The sequence below is a fragment of the Manis javanica genome, chromosome 15 (genome assembly GCF_040802235.1).
Source record: "Manis javanica isolate MJ-LG chromosome 15, MJ_LKY, whole genome shotgun sequence".
In the NCBI taxonomy this organism is placed as follows: domain Eukaryota; kingdom Metazoa; phylum Chordata; class Mammalia; order Pholidota; family Manidae; genus Manis; species Manis javanica.
In genome coordinates this window covers 55,143,670-55,151,029 of record NC_133170.1, presented here as the reverse complement: position 1 = coordinate 55,151,029, position 7,360 = coordinate 55,143,670, and the positions used below count along the sequence as shown (strand labels likewise).

The 7,360-nt window shown below is 40.1% G+C and overlaps 1 pseudogene; it reads left to right on the top strand.

The window, feature by feature from the left end:
- Positions 1-843: 843 nt before the first annotated feature.
- LOC108395635 (dual specificity calcium/calmodulin-dependent 3',5'-cyclic nucleotide phosphodiesterase 1A pseudogene) lies at positions 844-2,013 on the top strand (annotated as a pseudogene).
- The last annotated feature ends 5,347 nt before the right edge of the window (positions 2,014-7,360 follow it).

Below are 7,360 nucleotides of genomic sequence, written 5' to 3'. Positions count from 1 at the left end.
TGACTGAAAAGGTCATGCTGTGGGTGACCTTCCTGGACTCCACTTTAAGGTTGCCAAAGTAGCCAGTGTCTCTCTTTTGGCCTGATACAGTAGAGACCAATATCATAAGTTTTGATGGTGAAAACACAGTAGTAATAAATTTTCATATGCTAGAAAAAAAAATTGCTAAACCATATGTTTTTTCCATGTGTCAATAATTTACCAGGTCAGTCACTAAAGCCATCCCGCAGCCTGCCCTCCTTTACCGAGGACTATTTTGCAGATTGGGAGACAGATGTATAAATAAAAAGTGTGGCACGCCCTCTTCCGGCCAGAGCGCGCTGGTACACCCCCCCGCCCCCTCCGCCCACGCCCGTCCAGCGGGATTTCCTGAAAAGAATTATATGCCAAATAAATTCGGAAAACACTCCATATTATACCTTCACCTTCCCCCACCATGCACCAGTCACAGTTAATGTTAAAAATTTCAGAATACATACCAGAAAGAGAAGCAGGTGTTAATACCACTGGAGTTTGGCCTTACAAATTATTTACATAATCTGGAAACTTCCAAACTAATGAGGACTATAATAAGGCACTGCAGTATAAAGTAATTATCATCTTAGTGGTACAGGTATGACTCACTGCTCTTGGTGTAATCCCCAAGGACCAGAAGCTCTACTTTCAAGAGAAAGAAAAGTAAGAAAAAACTGAAGTATGGGAATCTTTTCAACTGTTAACAATGCTTCCAGACTAAGATGTTTAGTGAAGTAGCTGGAAAAAGGTGATGTTAACGTCACAGACTTAAAGAACACTGAATATGCAGCATCTGTGCTGGAAACTGTTTATATTGATGAAACAAGGATGTACAGAAAGTCCTATCACATGGTTGGTTTGGCATGCCCAGAAGCTGTCATAATAACATTAAAGGATGTTGATAAATGGTCTTTTGATGTATTTGCCTTAAATGAAGCAAGTGGAGAACATAGTCTGAAGCTTATAATTTATATGAACTGTTTACCAGATATGATCTTATCAACTGTTTCAAGATTCCTGTTTCTTGCCTAATTTCCTTTGCAGGAGCTTTAGAAGTTGGTATAGCAAGTACAAAAATCTTTATCACATTTTGATTCATGCAGCTGATGTCACTCAAACTGTGTATAACATAACGCTTAATACTGCACTGGCTCACTGAACTGGAGATTTTAGCAATGGTCTTTGCTGTTGCCACCCATGACTACGAACATACAGGAACTACAAACAACTTTCATACTCAAACAGGGTCAGATACTGTTATTTTGTATAATGATCTCTCTAACCTTGAGAATCACCATGTAAGTGCAGCTTATCGACTTATGCAAGAAGAAGAACTGAATGTCTTGATAAATTTATCCAAAGATGACTGGATCGGAATCTAGTGATTGAAATGGTTTTGTCTATAGACATGTTGGGTCATTTCCAGCAAATTAAAAATATAAGAAATAGTTTGCAGCAGCCTAAAGGGATTGACAAAGCCAAAACCATGTCCCTGGTTCTCCATGTAGCAGACATCAGCAACCCAGACAAATCCTGGAGGCTGCACCACTGGTGGACCATGGCCCCGATGGAGGAGTTTTTTCTGCAGGGAGATGAAGCTGAATTAGAGTTTCCATTTTCCCCACTTTGTGATCGGAAGTCAACATTGATGGCCCAGTCACAAATAGATTTCATTGATTTTATAGTAGAGCCAACATTTTCTCTTCTGTCAGACTCAACAGAGAAAATTATTATTCCTCTTCTAGAGGAAGCCTCAAAAGCAGAAACTTCTTCCTATGGGGCAAGCAGACTATCCAATAAGAAAGGCCCCATGAACAATGGAACCTATTTCCCAGACTACTCCCTTGAAAGTGTGGACCTGAAGAGCTTCAGAAACAACCTGGTGGACATCATCCAGCAAAACAGAGGTGGAAAGAATTAACTGCACAAGGTGAACCTGATCTTTGTAAGAACTCAGATGTAAATGCTGAAGAAAAACATGCTGATATACAATCATAGGTTTGAAATACCTTAAAGGCTTCTGTACTTTTTTTTTTGAATATTCGTTTGATTTTTATACTTGATTTATATGTGGATCCCACATTTCTCCCTTTATTATTATTATTATTATTTTTATTTTTAATAAAATGCTGAAGTGGTAGGTAGATGCAAGATAAAGGTAGAAAACATATTTAGTGTTGTAAGAGAGCAATTGTAGATGATCATGTGTGTGCCTGTAGACTATGTGCTAATCCGAGCTAGACAAGGGCAATAAAACATCCACGGATGCACAAGAGCTTCTGTACTTTTAAACATGAAAGGTAATTTTATTTTCCAGATAAGAAATCTAACTGGCAAAGTGAATGTTTTGTAGAATATCATTAGAGACAAAGTTTTATTATTTCAATGCCTCCTGGTCCTTTAAAAAAAATCTCTGTCTTCTATTTTGAAGCAAAATCTTAAATATTTACCTTTCAAAGAGTTCTTAATTTTCTCATCAATAAAAATTATACTTCATGAGATATTTTAGTCCTTTAAAAATAAAGCTGCAGTCCATAGGGAGGTTTAATACTGACTTAGTTTTACATTTCATGTAAGAAATATGAATGTTTACACTGGGTGATAATAACAAAACAAGTATATATCATGAAAAAAATGTGCATGTAATTTCTCTGTTTTTATGTGATGCTCATCATGAAGGACCTGGACTCATCATGGCACATGAGGTCCTTGGATCATCAATGTCTATGATTCTGATACTATCAGCCGAGGCGAAGCGACTGCAGCCCTTGGGGGCAATGAGGGGCTGAAAACAGAATTGAGTCTGGGGACTCCATCCCGGGAGCAGTGGGGTCCAGGTTTCCTCCTCCACCCTGACTCTGCCTGCCAGGTCACTTTCCTCATTTCTAAGCACTGTCTGTTCACCAGGGCTGGTTGCTGAGGGCCCAGCTCATTCATTACAGAGGACCATGGGTTGGGCGGCAGGGGGATGGCTTGGAAAGGCTAGATGCCCTTTTTGATGCTGCGTTCTGGACCGCTAACTTAAGGACAGCCTAGAGGTTTTCTTGATCACAGATTATTTTTTTGTTAATCCTCTGATGTCACCCCTTTGGAGAGAGGTTTTGTGAATCCTCTGATGTCACCCCTTTTGGAGAGAGGTTGTAAGCAAGTAAGGAGGGCCAATCCTAACATTATCATTTTTGTCTTAAAAAAATTCATATATTGTGTAGAGAGGGGACCATTTAGCCTCTGAAGTTCTTTCCAACACTATTTTATTATGTGAGGTGCTCACGGAGTCAGACTTTAAGGGTCCACTCATCTCCTCACTGATTTCCTTTTTCCTCAGTGTTTCAGCTGGCATTTACAACAGCAGTTGATTGCCAGCCTTTGATGCTGTGGGTACCGCAAGTCTTACGTGAAAATCAGCTGGAGGCAGCCTGTGGGAGCTGGTACAATAGGAAGCAGCTCGAGCACTAGCTGCCTTACTCCGGTTCTCAGATGCAGAGGGAAGGAATCCCCAACAGAAAGGGGGAGTGGTCTGCATCTCCCACCTCAGCTCTACAGATTTCCCTCCAGGACTAGTTTTCTGCAGAGCACTCATGCCTGTCAAATGAGCACTTTTCTTAAGATTAAAAAAATACCCAGCTGTGGCCTTCAATAAGCTGATGAGTAAGCAGGGGATGATGGTCAACAAAGACAGGACAGAGACAGGGAGCTATGGGGAGATAGAAAAGCTGGGGAGAGAAGGAGCTGTTTCTCCTTTGGCTAGTGTCCCATTTCCCACTTCCGAGCCCAAGGCTCAGCTGAATTAGAAACCAAACTACAAAGATATCTGGGGTACACATGGGGGACATCCCTGCCTAATCTGAGCACTTCCCCATATAATAGGTGGGTACTATTACTGATGAAACTAAGGAAGTCCAGAGCCTCCAAGAAAAGGTAAATCTCTACGGTACATATATAGATATATGTATGTATACATACACATATATAACCTTTTGTATACATATATACCCATAAATATAACCTGTTAAAGTAGCAAGAGGATGTGTAATACATTTTAGAAGGATTTATATTTTTTAAATGGTTGAAATATTGTAAAAGAGAAGTCCTTTGGAGTGAAGAATTCTTTTATACCCCCTTCTCCTCTTAAAACACACACACAATCATTATCATCATCATGAAATTTTAAGTGTCCACCAATAGATAAATGGATAAAAAGACATGGTACACACACATCCACACATACACTCTCAGGAATATTACTCAGCCATAAAAAATAATGAAATCTTGTCATGTGACAACATGGATGGACCTAGAGGGCATTATGCTAAGTGGAATAAGTCAGAGAAAGCAAACACCGTATGATTTCACTTATATATGGAATCTAAAAAATAAAACAAATGAACGAACATACAAATAGGCTCATAAACACTGAGAACAAGCTACTGGTTATCATGCTGGGGGGAGGGGAGATGGGCAAAATAGGTGAAGGAGATAAAGAGTCCACAGTCCAACTACAAATAAATAGGGATGAAAAGCACAGTATAAGGAATATAGTCAATACTATAATGTCTTTGTGTGGTGACAGATGGTAACTACACTCACTGTGGTGTCCATTTAGTAATGTAGGTAATTGTTGAATCACTATGTTGTACACCTGAAACCAATATTGTATATCAACTATACTGCAATAAGAAAAAGAAAGAAGTTGGAGTGTGGTGTATTTTGCAGGTGGACTCCTAATGGATCCCTGATGGATTCAATGTGGGGTATGAGAGAAAGAGAAGCCAAGAATGACTTGGGCAACAAAGAGTTGCTATCTAGTGGAGAAGACCATGGGTAGAGGAGCTTTTGTGGGGGAAGGTCATAAGTTCAGTTTGGAGCATGTTGAGTCTGAGACATGCCATTAGATATCCAAGTGAAGATGTGGAACGAGCAGTTATGTGTATTAATCTGGAGTTCCAGATGGAGAGCTAGGCTGGAGGGATAAATTTAGGAGTTCTTATCATACAGATGGAATTTAAAGTAATGAGACTGGATGAGATCACCACGAGAGTATAAATAGAGAAGAGGAACAAAGTTGAGGCCTAGAGTCCTCTAACATTAAGTGGGCAGGAAAACGAGGAAATGAAGGAAATGAGGGGCTAGTGAGGCAAGGAAAAAGAACAAGAGAACATGGTGGCCTGGAAGCCATGTGAAGAAGCGTATACAGAGCAGTGTCAGCTGATTAGTTCAAGAAAGATGAGGGTGGAGAATTGACCATTTGATTTAGCAGCAAGGAGGTCACTGATGACAAGGATAAGAGCAGTTTCTGTGTAGCACAGGGAAAAAAGTCTGATTGAAAGGGTTATAAGGGCAAGGGGAAGATGAACTGAAGACTGCAATGGACAACCACTCTAAAGAGTTTTGCTGTTAAAGGAAGGAAAGAAATGTAGCAGTAGCTACTAAAGGAGTATTGTTAAGAGAAATTTCTTTTTTTTAAGGTGGAAGAATTAAGAGTGTGTTATATGCAAATGGAAATTGAGACAGGGACTGTGGGTATAGTCAGAGTAGGGTGAGGGCCTCCAGAAAAAGCAAGGCAGGATATTTACAGTCAAAGCAATGTAACAGTGTAACGTCCCTATTGAAACTCTGTGTTTGGCATTTTGGAAAGTCAAGGTCACACTAATTCTCTCAGGTAAAGATACCAGACTAGGAATATAGACATCTTCAGTGAGATCAGTTAAAGGTCAAAAGGCCAGGAGCAACTTGGCCTGGAATGTTTGAGTGTTCTGCAAGGGTATCTCAGCATAACCTGTGACTTCACTGTAAACAGCCCTAGCAAACAGACAACAACCTAGCTCACCTTGAGGGCAGGGCAGGTGGTACAAGTCCACACCCTAAGCCCTCAGTTCCCCAAAATCCTCAACTGCCTATAAATCCCCTAGACAACACACCACCCCAGGCTCTCTTGTCCCCTCCTGGTGTGAGCCAGGAGCTCTCTCCTCTCACTTTTATTTCTAAATAAAAGCCCCTACCCTGGCCCTCCTACCTTGGGTGTTTGCTAAGTTCATTCTTCAACTCTGCAAATAAGAGCCCCAGCATCAGAAATGAGCCAAGGGAGATCAACAAATGATTATATAGAGAAAGAGGGAAGAATTGTTGGAGCAACGTCCTTGAGTTGAGGAAAGAGATGGATTCTGGTGTATAATTAGAGAGTGGCTTTGCTGCAAGAGTGTGGATTATTCTTCTATGATAACTAGCAGGATGGTTGGTTTGAAAGTGTGGGTATGGGAAAGGGGGTAAATGTATTAGTAGAAATTAGTGGAAATTCTAAAGAACTTCCATAAAAAAGGATTAAGAAATAGAATGGTTGTGAATTTCTCAATGGTAACACTAGAATCTAGCAGACAAGAAGTCCAGGCCTTTAAAAACCTAAGGGAAGATCATGTGCAATCTAAGAATTCTATCCCTAGCTAAACTATCGTGAATTGAGTACAGACTAAATGCATTTTAAAATGTACAAAGTGTGTTGGATATCCTTTGTTTGCCCTTCCAGCTCTACTCTCCACCCTTCTCTTTGTGTGTGTGTGTGTGTGTGTGTGTGTGTGTGTGCGCGCTCAGGGACGTAGACTGTTTTACTTGTTTTCTTGCCTCCAGCTGATGTTAGGTTTGGTCAATATGAGACACTTGTAGGATATGAGGGGGCAGAAAGAGAGGTGAGTGCTATGTTTCTTTACTGAAAGCCACAAATCTTGTTAGGTAACCCTTTCCTATAGCTAAAACTCTCTTCGGATTCTAGTAAACACCCTTTCCTCTTTCTCCTTCAGGCTTAAATCTTCTTGCTGTTGCTAGCCCCATGTCTTAAGAGTGTTCACACCTTTGTAAAATAGTTTCTCCATTAAGCTTTCATCTATTACCCTCTTAAGGATGCTTTTTTTCCCCCTGACTGGACCTTCACTGAATACACAGGTCTCCAAAAATGTATCCATACACCTTTCTCATTAACTATTGGTGTAATTTCTCCAGTAAAATATTAAGAAAGAAGACACAGGAATGAGGCAAAGGGAATCCCCAGAACAATGCAAAAAGAGATCCCAGGATGACAGCTGTGTATTAGGTATATAGACCAGTTCAAAGTAGAGCAGGATAGGAAGTTCTTAAAGATGTCATCAAGGCAATGAATAGGTTAAAATACCTAATCGGAGTTTCACACAACTGGGACAAGAATTTGAGACTGAATTAGAGTTAAGGACATTGAAATCTAAGCAAATGAAAAATCAAGGCAGTTGTTAATTTTAGATGTAACAAAAAATTAGGCAAGAAAGAAACGTAACCATAATATAGGAAATAGCTCAATTGTAAACAGCCTTTATGTAACCAA